Genomic DNA, 13,026 nt, shown 5'->3' on the forward strand with positions numbered 1-13,026 from the left:
TCAAGTTTGATAACTTGGCGACTTTGGGGTTTTGTTCGGTGGCCAGTAGCACTGCAAAATACTTTCACTTGGCAGTGGAGATGCTTCCTGAGCTGCAGGTGCTGCTTTGCTGCAGAGCTCTGAGGAGTTACTAATTCTGGTCCCATAGAAATAACAACAAACTCACTGGGAACAGCAAAGTTAACCTGGTTGGAGAGGAAGTGAAGGAGGAAGCTGAGTCAATGAGTGCTAATTCCTGAATTTGCTATTAGTAAGCACTAATTGAGTTTTATTTCAAGTTGAGATTTGATGTGCAGGTTCATGTTAATTGATCAATAATTACCACTTGCATATCTGTAACAGTGTCCTAATTGCAGATGTTCCTTAAGTCAAGCTTGCCCCAGCTGTCAGCTCTAGGTGATACATAGAGCTGGTGGCACCAAGAACTTTTACACAGTTAAAAGTCTCCAGTTAAAATACACAGTAGGTAGCTAATAGCTGGAGGAAGTGAACATGTCACTTGTGTTTTAGTAGGCTCACATGTAAAATAAAATGTGCTGTGACTGCAAGACATAGATCAAAGCCAAAATTTTGAGCTGGACAGTAGGTGTTAGAGAAGGTGGTAAAACCTGAGAAGTGGAACCTGTAACAACCAGATAAATACCCTGAGTTTGGGTAGTAAGGACACTCCAGCAGTGGCATTAAAGGCAAATTGGTGTTTACATTTCTGTTGTCATAAATGTTCAATAAATTCTGAAGAGCTGTTCTGTGTTCTTAAAACACTCTGATATTTTATTCATGCTCTAATACCAGGAACCTTTTATAAGCTGTAGTTGAAAATGCTCAAATGTGACTGAATCTGTGCTTAGCTACTTGTCTAGATCACTGATAATTATGGCACTCTGTATCTGGACTGGAGCTCTTGAAACACTGAATGAACAGCAAAGCTGTGTAGTTTTTTTAACTTATTGGTGAAATGTATCCATTTCAGGTCCAGAAGTGGTTATGATTATAGTTATTGTAAACATGGAAGACACTTAATCATCAAATTAGTAGATGGCTTTCCACATAGCATAAGTTTTAATTATATCTTGTGCACTGTAATTTGTCTTGAGTAATGCAAGCAGCTGAAGTTGGCCTGTGCAAGAGCTGTGGGGGCAAGTCAGAAACAAAAGGGGATCTGAATAATCTGTAATAAGCCTTGAAATGCGAGAATAACACACAAACGATTTTTCCTGGGTAACTGAACTGTTTAAAGCTGATTCTCACAATTCCCCTTGGAGCTGCTTTTGACAAAGACTCAAAGTGTTTACCTTTTCTCAGCACATCTCATACTGGAAGAAAATTGAAAAAATAGGGTTGGTTTTTCTCCTTAGCTCTAAACAGGAGTTAAAAGTACATGTTTAAATCCTGTGCTTGTCAAGCCTTCCCTGAAAATTGGCAAGGGAAAAATTCCTGGATGTGCCTTAGAAGAGTTGGGAACAACAGAGGAAGGAAGGATCAAGCATTTTAACTAAAAATAGTAATGGATCTGAATGTCATGTGCTTTGTGGTGCTTGCTCTGCAAGGGGAAGCTGTAAAATCATCTGCAGCAGATGGATCTGGATCGGGAAGAAAAAAGTGACTCTTACCTAGAGGTTCAGGTAGAGATAGCCAAGTTTGAAGGTTTTTTGACCTATAGTATTTTTTACTAGCTTTTCTTGAAATAATTTTCTGCTCTTGCAATGTGTACGTTAATTGCAATGTGTAATCCAAACGTTATAGTGGTGAAAATCTAAAAACTTCTAGTTTCTACATGGTAAAAGTTGTCTTTAAAAAAAGACTTTCTGGAAGATTTAATTTGTAAGATTTGCCACCATTTAGCAGCTTTGTGGTTTTGACCACTGAGAGAGCAGAAGTGTTATTTCTTTAGTTAACTTGGTTAAAAATTACTACTGCACTCCTGTGAGGAATTTGGTTTGTCTCCCTTTCCCACTACACCCTGCCCAGTTTCCTGCTGGGATGGATTTGCCCTGGTGGTGTCTGCCAGCTGCCGGTGCACCTAAGCTGTAAGGAGTGGACTGAGACCCCAGTGAACCCGGGAGCCTGGACCAGAAACTCCCTTGAAGTAGCACTTGCTCCGCTGTTACTGTTTGCTTTTCCCAGAGGCTGATGCTTGTGGGTAGATGCTGGCAGGGCTCACCACCACTTTGCCTTGTAAAAATGTGACTCTTGGAAACCTGGCACTGACTTCTTTATGTAACCTTCCCTTGGACGTGCTCTGACTTGGGGCTTGCATGGTGTGTGGGCGAAGGCAATTTGGAGCAGGGATGGGGTCTGGGCTGTGGCAGCTGTGATGGAGTGGAAGTGAAGGGGCTGGAAATGTGTATTGGGGGGGCAGGGGGCCCACACTGGCACGGGTTGGGCACAAGAGGAAAAAACTGGTGGAAGGGGAAGGATTGGTTTCATTTGGGATTTTTCACTCACCTTTTCTTCTCTTGCCTCAAGCAGCATGAAAAATTGTGGTAGAGCCTGTGCCAGCCTGTGGTAAAAGTGCTTTGCTGGGGCTGTATCAGGCAGGTTTGTTGCCAGGCGCGTGTCTGCATCTTCCGTGCCATCTTTTCTGGGTGTAGGTAGTGAGTCCAGTGAGCAGACTGGGAAGTGGACTTTACTATGCACAGTTCCATCCCTTTGCAGGAAGAACTTCCCTCAGCTTGATTCATTCTGTTTCTCTTCTCATCTGTCCCCCTTGACAAGATTATTGCCTCCCTTGTGGGATATGAGATCTGCCTACTCTCTTTCCCCAAAATAAGAGGCCCCACACTTTCCCTGGAGCAAACACCCCCTTACAAAACTGCCTTAATTCTCTTCCCTTTCCTCTGGCACGTTCCAGGCTTTCAATTACAGCCCAATTGCATTTCTATTGCTCTTGAATGTTAATTTTATTGACCTTTGCCAATCCCTTCCTCCTCCCAGCTGAGGGACAAACTTGAAAAGGATTATTCCTCTCGAAGGTGATGAAAAGTGCTCCTTGATTGCCAGCTTGGCATCTCCATAACATTCAAGGTCTCTGCTGGGCCAGGGAGGTGGAGGAAAAAAAGCTTGGGAACCAGTCCAGCTGCCTCCCACGTTGGATGAAGCATCATTAAACAGCCCCTTCCCTTCAGGCTCTGGTTTGTCTCTCCCTCTTATTAAAGGAGCTGAGTTTCTAAATTAGGAAGCCTGAGATTCTGCTGTTGAGATGTTCACATTTAATTTATCTTGCAGTCTACAGGGGCTGAAGTTCATCTTGCTGATCCTGACCTCAATCAGCAGGAAATGCAGACTCTGTAAATGTGTTTGTGCCTTGTACTCGGGTTTGCTAATGTGGGCTGTGACAGCAGAGGTTAAAGCTTTGCTTTGTTTTGCATCTGTGGTGTGACCGAGTTGGTTACTTAACATCTCTGAGGAGAAGCTTATATTGCGTGAGTGAGAGGATGAGCTGGTGTTTGCACAGCATTTGAGAGTTCTGAAGTGAGATGTGTTAAGGGCAATGTCACCAAGAGGATCTGTTTGACACGGAGCTGTTTCTGGCTGAGGGCCTGCACTTGTGTCACATCTTGTTGGCGGCCTGTGAGAAGCTGAATTCCTGGACTTCCCTATGCAAATTCTTTAAGCAAGGTGAGGTGGGTTAACCTTGGATGGCATCAGCTGCCCACCAAGCTGCTCTCTCATTCTACCTCCTCCGGACAGGGAAAGAGAACACAAAGCCAAAGCTTTTGGGTGGAGATGAGGACAGAGACACCACTCACCAGTTACTGTCATGGGAAAAACAGATTCAATAATTTAGCTTATTGCAAATCAATACTGGAGTAAAACAGTGAGGAATAAAAACTGGACCAACCTTCTTCCCTGGCTCAGCTTCACTCCCAACTCTTCCACCTCCTCCCCAGGGGAACAGGGAGATGGGGAATGGAGGGTCGTGGTCAGCCTGTAACACTTCATCTCCAGTGCTCTTCCCCACACCGTGCCCCTGCTCCAGTTTGGGGTCCTTCCCAGGAAAAACAGCCCACAAACTTCCCCTTGTGTCTTTCCCACAGACACAGGTTTACATTGCTGCCTTCAATCCCTTTTATAATATCAAGCACAAATAAGTAGTTAATGCTTTTGGGATGGGATTTTATGGCTTGGCACTTTTCCTGAGGTCCTTCTGCTGCTCACGAAATACCATGAATAGGGCAGAGCTGTCGTGTTTAGTATCACACCATCTGTGCATTGCTCCAGTATTCCAAGAGTCTGTACTTGTAATCAAGGATTAAACTATCTTTGCAATCCATCCTAGTGGCATCTGATAGCAAGCATAGATTGCTCCTAAATATTGCAGAAGATTGTTGAGCCTTGAGTTACTTTCTTCCAGCATGGTAGGAAAGCCAGATGTATTTGTCAGACATTGAGCAAGTAATACGTTTCAAAATTCAGAAAGTTCTAAAGATAAGATGAGTTCATGAGTAGAGTTTGGGCACACTTTTCCCTACATGGTTGTTTTCTTCTTTCTAAAGGAAAAAAAAAAGATTGGTTTCAGCACACATCATCACTAATATTTTATTTTTTAGTGCTTTTTATGTATAACAAAATACAAGATTAAAAAAACCACTATCATCTCTAAACCTAACATAAACAACATAACATAAACTAACATAAGCTACTCCCACTTGTGGATCCCTTTATAAATATCTGCTACACTTTTTCACTTGGGGGCTTGGTGGGGGTGTTTGGTTTTTGGGGTTTTTTTGGTTTTGTTTGTTTTAGTTTTAATAGCTCAAGGAAATGGAAACAAGGAGGGGAAAGCAAAAGAATGGATCTAAATATAGCTGTCACCCAAAATCTTTTGATTTCTGTCAGGAAGGGGGAATACAGTTTGCAGTAGAGATGGGATATATTCATCTCTGACTTTGGCCAGGTCTATGGCTTTTTTTCCATGTCTTACTGGAGACATCACTGCTTCCTCTGACATAGGTGACTTGGTGGCTACACTGAGGAGAGCTCACCTTGCTGTTTTTTCATTGCTTCTGTGCTGTAAGCAGATGATTAATACCTGGAAGATTAAAATAATTTTTCCAGCTAGTCTTAAAAGTAGTAGTATTCATTTAAAAACTTAATGATTTTCAAAGTGAAATATAAAAATGTCAAGGTAATTCTTACACTAAACTATTGGAGTCTTTTTATTCTTGTGGTTTCCTAAGTCATCCTTTACCAGAATGATGTTACTTTAAATGTATTAATTAATTATGACGCCGTGAAAGATTGTAACCTTTGGTTTGAGGAGTCCTTACCTACTGTGAAGGAAACTAAGTGATTGTCTAATACTCTTTATCATTGATTTGTGTTGCATTAAAATTAGGATGCCAGTAGCTGGAGCAAAGATGAAATATTGTATGGACCCTTTTCCAGCCTCAGTTGCTGCTTTGCTTCTGTTGTTTCCCTCGGTGAGCTCAAGTAGCCAGCTTGCAAAAGTGCTGTTTCAAAAGGACAGCCAGGGTTCATTTCCTGGGACAGCAGCGAGTCACAAAACTCAGGCAGCGCCTGCTCACCAAACTGAACTCGAACTCAAATCTGTTTGTATTTTTCAATTATCTTCTCAACTGCTCATAAAAGAGGTGTCAGTGTTTTTAATTGCCTGTCATCCCCCAGGAATCTCTCCCTTAAACTTCTGCCCTTAAACTTGTGAGGGAAGTGCTCACGATAAACTTGTTCTTAGGCTGGCCCAGAGTCTGCATTTGCTAATAAGCAGGAACATCTGGTTGTTGCTGTCAAAGCCAATGCTAAACACTGGAAAAATGTCAAGACTATATAATTTTATAATGAACTTTATCAGGAAAAAGGGGTCTTGGGCACTTTTAAAGCTTCTTTAGAGGTTTAAAAAGCCCTCTGGCTAAGAGCCAACTTCAGCTTCTATTTTCTTTTTTTTATTATTACAAAAATTAATTTTTCCTTTATCCTATCTGTAGTGTTCTCAGGAAAACAATTGAATGGAATTATTTGTTATCTTCCTGGGAATTGATCTTGTGTGATCTGATAGTTTTTCATTAAAAGCAGCAGAATGCTGGAGTAAAAAGGGCTGTTTGCACATGTCACAGACATACCTAGGCTGTCACAAATCTCCTTGTTCACTCAAATATTTCATTTTTTTTTGTCTTTGAATTCTTGGATGGAGCAATGAGATTATTGCAGTGGACACGAAGCAGAGGTTTTACAGGTACTGGTGAATAATGGGACATTTGGTTGAATTTCTAGTGGCAGGAGGTGATCCCTTAAGGAGAAATATTTATATAAAAACTTCAATTCCAGCATTGAAGGAGGATTTTTGAGGTACCATTTACTCCCTGCTCACTACAGGTTAAAAATGCCAACATAAGATTCCCTGTTGAACTCCTACAGTCAGGCTTGGTGCTGAAGTTGGGACAGACCTCTCCTGTGTCCTCAGCTCACAAGGCAAAGATCATCCTGACTTTTTTCCTGCTTTTAATTTGCAGGTGGGTTTTTGTTAGACTCTGACCCCCTCAGTGCTGGGTGTTGTGCTGCCATCAGGGTCTGCTGCCCTTCAGGAAGGATCTTACTGAGCTTGGTCATTTCTCCCAGCTCTGTGCTTTTGAAATTCTGGGGCTTGTGCTGTCGGTGTGCTCTGGTCTGGGAGCCTCTGTCATTTCTGAAATGGGAAGAACTCTACCTTGACCAGATAAAACTGAAGTTTTCAGTAAAACTGCTCCTGTTTCAAATCTGTGAAAGAAAATTATCTTTATGTAGACAAATAGGGCTCATTTTCTTCAAGTGTCATCAGAGCAAAACAGTGTTGGGTAAACAGAGATGATGGAAAGAAATCTGAATGTTTCCTATGACATGCACAGTCAGACTATGCAGTCTTGAATGATTCATGCAGTATCCTGCTACATGGCAAAGACTCAAGGCTTCTCCCACCCATGGATTCTGGCAGAAGTGTTCTTTGGTGGGAGTAGGCAACAATGCCAAAACTCCTCTCCATCATTTAATTATTACTACTGCTTTATTTACACGAAGGTTCAGCATGGAAAAGATCCTCTTCCATTAAAAGAACCTCTCCAGTGATGTGTTACTGTTTGTGCTGAAGCTCAGATATGCAATGGACTTTTAATTCACAGCAGCAACAAAAAAATGAAGTAGAGGCTTGTATCTTATTTGCAGTGCATCTTCCTGCCAGTAAAAAAAAAAACCTCCTTTTCTGAAGCATATGTAACTCATAAAATCTGAAAATTGCTTTGAAGCATTGGCCTTGTACAGAGCTAGACTGTGTAATTGGTTTTTTCAAGAAATCTCTGCATCGTATGCTTTAAGGTATGTACTAAGTGATTTAATAGGGTATGTCATTTTTAATTACTGTGGAAGAGCAATCATAAGTATAAAAATGCAAGTCATGTCCTCTTGGCATTACTGCTTCTAAAAGCATTTTTATGTAACCTGCAGGAACCAGCACAGTATTTTCTTTATCCTCTAAGTGCATGATAGTTTTACATTTTTGTGATCTGCAGGATGAGTTCAGTGGATGATTCGAGGTAAATTAGCCCTAACTGAGCTCTCAAAAACTGCTGCCAGTTTCTGAGTTTAAATGGTCTAAAATTAGCTCATCCAGCTTTGCAATACATCACTGTGTTAGAAGCATTCCAGTTTTCTCCACCCTCTCAATGCCATCTAATGCAGTATAATCTCTACTAACAGGAGGGAAAAAGCCATGTCATTGTGATTGCCCCATCTGTGCCACAGCTGCATCTGAGTCCAGTGGCCATCTGTGGAAAATAATTGATTTTTTTTCTTTTTTCTCTTGATATTGAGTTCTCAGCAAATCATTAGAATTTAAAAATGGCATAAAACCTCTTTACAGGACAAGGTGATTTGCTTTGAGAAAGCGTCATGTGCAATTTAACCCGCAGTGTATTGTAATTGATGTTGGCTGCCTTTGACAGCTATTTCATGATTTTCTCCTCTGTGCCTGTGCTCTGGCCCTGCACGCTGAAAGGAAGCTGGTGCCTGACAAAGGAGAAGCTGCTGTGCTGTTCTCGTTGCAGCTTGCTTGGGCATTTGAATGGTTTTATCCATTTCCGAGTTTGTCAGTAACCCAGTCCACAAAATGCAGGTGAGGAATGCAGCAGAGCAGGGGGCTGGGGCTGACAGCAGGTTTGTGGATTTAGTGGGAATCACAAAACACTGAAACCCTGTATTCTAGAAAGGAGCCTGACACAGGAGCAGCTGGGTAAAGCTCTGGAGTTTTGGGTGAGTCACAGATTTGTCAAAGAAATGAAATGTCTGGGAAAGGTCCCAGCCAACAAGGTAACCTCTTAGCACCTGCAGGTAGAAGCACATCTTCCAACAAGGCTGGAGCTGGACGCCTCCAACTAGAGCTGGTCTTTCATCATCTGCAACACTTCTAACAATATTTGAAAGTTTCCAATGCTTTCTATGTTTAAAAATGTATAAAGTATATGCTGCCACCCATTTCATTGTATCACTGGGGGAAAACTTTTAGCATTCAGTGAAACTGTGGAAACACTCTTGGAAACAACAAGGCCTGTTCCTCAGCAGAGGAATAGTGGAATGGAAGCTCATTAGCACCTAGTTAGGTAAGCCTTTTCCTTTATTATTATTTTCCCCTCTTATTTATTTTTTCTTTTCCATGGCTAAGATTAAAATACTCCCTCTGCACCCAGAAAAGATGGGATAGCTCTGTCTGTGTCCTTGCTCCAGCCAGCCATGAACCTGCTGTCCAAACACCCCAGTGGAACAATTCACCTCTGAGGGACACAGACCCTGCACAGCAAGGTTCTGGCTCTACTTCTGCCCTTTCCTTTGCTCAAAATGCTGCTTGTCCCAACTTCGGCGCTTGTTTGCTGAGTCCTGTCCCATCTTTCTTACTTTCTTGGCAGAGGAAAAATTACAAATACAGTTTTCTAGCTGAAATCAGATGAGATGATGGTGAGGGGGTGTGTATATGTGAATATAGATAACAAGATATATCTATATTGGTGCCTTACATATTTCAGTGGCTTCTGGTTGCAATGTCAATATTGGCTTTCTTCCTTCTGCAGGAATAAACACTAGAGAAGCCACAGAAAACAAAACAGAAAGAGACTCTGAAGTTCATTCAATGCATTTGCTCCAGTTAAAGTAGACACAAGTCTCCTGAAAATGATCTTACTTGAGCTATGGTAAGCCTTGAAATGCCCCTGCTTCTGTTGTTGTTTGTATTTACACATGTACTGTGGGAAAGAGGATGGAAAATGTTGCTAAGGAGAAAGGAGTGGGAAGTTTGAAGCCACACAAGCAGCATGTGGTGAAACTGGAGAAAGGATTGCACTGTCCTTGCTGTTTGATGGCAGCCTGTAAAGTCCAGATCAGACACATAACAGTGGCTTTATCCTACCTGGGCCACGTGAGGATAAAGACAAAGAGGGTGAATGAGTGCTTGAACAGGCAAGAGTTGTTGGTTCTCTGCTGCTGTTTGCTTTTTCTGCAAGCCCTGGTTCCCTGAACCTGTTTATGGCAAATGATGTGTTGAGAGTCTCAAATTAACCGAGTGCTTTCGCATCCCTTTTTTACGAACCTCACATTGTAGAAGTTGTTACTCTGTAAAAGGTGTGACATGATTATAAAGGAAGCTGTGCTGTTGTAACCTGATGTTTCCCTTCCTAATACTATTAGAAATACCCAGCCTTTTATGCATTAATATAAGCTTTCACCTTGCTAATGCTGCTTATTCTCCTAGACTGAAAGGGAAGCTACAAATGCTGAATTGTAACCTCACTGAAGATGAGGGAAACTGAGAAAAAATTTTGATAGAAGAATAGGAGTCAGAAATTTCATTTCCATTTTAATGGGGTTTTAGTTGTGTTCTGAATATGCTTCAAGTTTAAATCCAGCACTTAGAGAGCTCATATAACAAATGGGTTGTATTTTCAGGGAAGGAGTATGTGTGTTGTCTCCTGGAGCATGCAGAGAGGATTGAGTGTAATTGTTTATTTGCATAGGTGTCTGTGGGATTTAGAAGCATCACAATATGTTCAGAGTGTGTTTGTATTGTAGAGAGTTTGTTTGGGGTTATGTGAAGGCACCTTAGATTAAGAAAACAAAAAGAACCTGTGAGGATGCTGCTAATCAGAGAGCTGAATTTACATGAGCTGTAGTCACAGACATCCAGTGGTCTTATCTGCTGCAAATAATCAAGCAAACTTATTAGTTTTATTTCCATTTTCTCTCCAGACTATATTTATAATTTCTCCCACAATGAAGTCATAAGAAAGAAGAAGAGAAAGCTTGAATTTTGCTAAAAAAAAAAACCAAAAAAAACCCCCCAAAAAACAGAAAAAGCAATACTTATTTCTCTTCAGCCCCTTCCAATATTGTCTCTTCTAAGTAACAAAGAGAATACCAATTCAGATAATCACTGAATTTTAAAATAGGTAGCATCTCCAAATAGACTCTGTTTTACTGTCTAATAAAATAATTCTAATCTTGCTGAATTGTTTCCTGTGTAATATAATAGTGACTCTTGGGTACTTTCATTGGCTTTGCAGTGGAGCTGATTACCAAAGGCTATTCTAATGTGTTCCCAGGGAATCACCAAGTGACCCAGAGCAAAAATTCTATTACCTCCTATGTATCTCAAACAGGAAAAATACAAAAAGGAGCACACTTAAGATACCAAATGTAGAGCAAATTGTTACAAAACTCACAATATGGGCCACTGTTTCTGATGCCTCTTTCTTTCATAATACATTTTCATGTCCCTTTCCAACAGCAAAGCTGCTGCATTCCTCTCTGCTCCTGGCCAGCAGAGCATTGCTTCTGCTGCTGTGCTCAGTGAGTTGCAAAATTTCAGTTAAAGCCTCAGCACAAGAGTTAATAGGTGTCACTCATCCATAATGCCCAGGATTAACTCGGATTAGTCCTCCACTGAGTTTGTTTCTGGTGAGGGTGCCCTGCACAGCCAGGTGCAAACAGTTTAAGCAGATGGGAAGGCTGGGGATGGTGAGGTGACCTGCTCTGGTGCTTGTCCCTGCACTCGTGTGTGGGGTCTTCCCTTTTTTTACTGTATCAGATTTACAGATCAAGAGCTGGAGCACTGAGAACGAGGCTGTTTTTCACACAGCAATTTTTATTTCACTGATCTGTTGTTCTGGTCCTTTGGTGAGGCCTGTTCAGGAGTGTTGTGGAGCAGGTGGAAAAGAAGCTAATGTGTTATGGATTATCTGACACGTCTGGCTGCATCTTTCATTCCCAAGGAATAAAAGTCATCCCACAAGTACAGAAACTTCTTTTAATTAACCATCAGAGGTAAAGAAGCCTCCACCTCCTGCCCAGGAGCTAAGTTGTCAAAGCAAACCAGGGCTGGTTGATCGGCTCTCTCTGGTTCTGATAGTTCTGTTCTCATGGTTCTGGTACAGATCTGTGGGTGGTGGAATCAGAGTCCAATCCTTTTTCCATTGATTCGAAGCAGAGATTGGAACCAGGAACTTGCAGAAAAAAACCTTTATCACTGCATTTCACAGTAATGTGGGGTGTGGATTTCTCTCTCTTCTACTTTTCTGTTACTTCCATTTTTTACTTTATTGCAGAATACTCACATAGCTCACACCAGAATTAATAGAATGGCTTTTAAGACAGACATGAGGAATCAGGAAGCCTGACTCCATTCTTGGCTAGATTTATAATGTTAGTCTTCCCATTTGTATTCAAAAATAAATCTGAAAAAAACCCCAAAACCCCAAAACCTAACAAAACGCAAGTGTGTTGTCTCAGGCCAAACACTGTATTGAAGCCTGTTTGGGAGGCTATCCCAAATACTTGCTGCATATGGGATCTGTGGCTAAGGGATAAAGGCTTTAAACTGAAAGAGAGTAGTATGAGCTAAATGTTATGCACAAATTCTTCCTCGTGAGGGTCATGAGGCTCTGGAACACATTTCCCAGAGAAGCTGTGGATGTCCCTTCACTGGATGTGTTCAAGGCCATGCTGGACAGGGCTTTGATTTAGTGGAAGATGTCTCTGCCCACGGTGGGCTGGAACTCAATGGTCTTTAATTCCCTTCTATCCAAAACCACTCTGTGATTCTGTGATGATTTCAATGAAATATGGGCAGGAGAGGGTGAGTCACATGGGGTTCTGGTGGCCTGTGTGTCCTTCATGAATTTTACTAAGCTGCTGTTCTTCTGTGGTTAAGACATTAAAATCTAATGTGACTCTAGGGAAAGCTAAGGAAGAAAAAATAATGCAGCTTCTCAAATAGAATAAATCCAAGGTGAAAACTGATATCTTTGCCTTAGGAATAAGGTAAGTGAAAGCTGGTTTAGAATAGCATTTTAGAGGTTGTTTCATTTCTCAAACTTCTTTGGTAAATTAACAAAATGTTATTAGCACGTGGCTCTGTTATGATGTGCCATTAGTGAGATGTGTGTTCACCTCTCAGTAACTACTGTATCTGTTAGATTTATTAATAAAAACTCATCCGCACAGTCAGGGCTTGTTAAATCTGACCAGGACAGCTTAGGGTGCACTGGGCACTAAGGGAAGATCTGGCTAGACAAAAGGGCAGTTCTCACTGCAGTTTGTACTCTGCCCTCAGTAAGAATTTGGCAACACCTGAAGTCTCAGAGGGTGTGTGCAGGTGGATCAGAGGGCAGTGGAGATCAGCTCTGCATCTGAAAGCTGCTTAAGGATTGTACTGACAGGATGTGAGAAATTTCAAAATGCAAACCAGATCCTCTAGGAGCTGCAATGCTGTTTGTAAGAGAATTAAATCATCTGTTTTCACTAAAGTGAGCATGTAGAAGTGGATTGCAAGTGCAGATCTGTATGATTGCTTGTCATTGCTCTTTAGCAGTGGTTTATTTCAAAATGGGCTGCACAAGCCTCTGCCTGTGGATTTAATCTTCAGACACACCACTGATTTAAACGTTTTCTCCCAGAAAATGGTGAGAGATCTACCTATGTAGCAATAGGAAAAAAACAATCCTCATTCCTTCTTATACACACATACACAACACTCATGCAGCCAGAGGTGCAATA

This window comes from Corvus cornix, chromosome 12 (genome assembly GCF_000738735.6).
Source record: "Corvus cornix cornix isolate S_Up_H32 chromosome 12, ASM73873v5, whole genome shotgun sequence".
In the NCBI taxonomy this organism is placed as follows: Eukaryota; Metazoa; Chordata; class Aves; order Passeriformes; family Corvidae; genus Corvus; species Corvus cornix.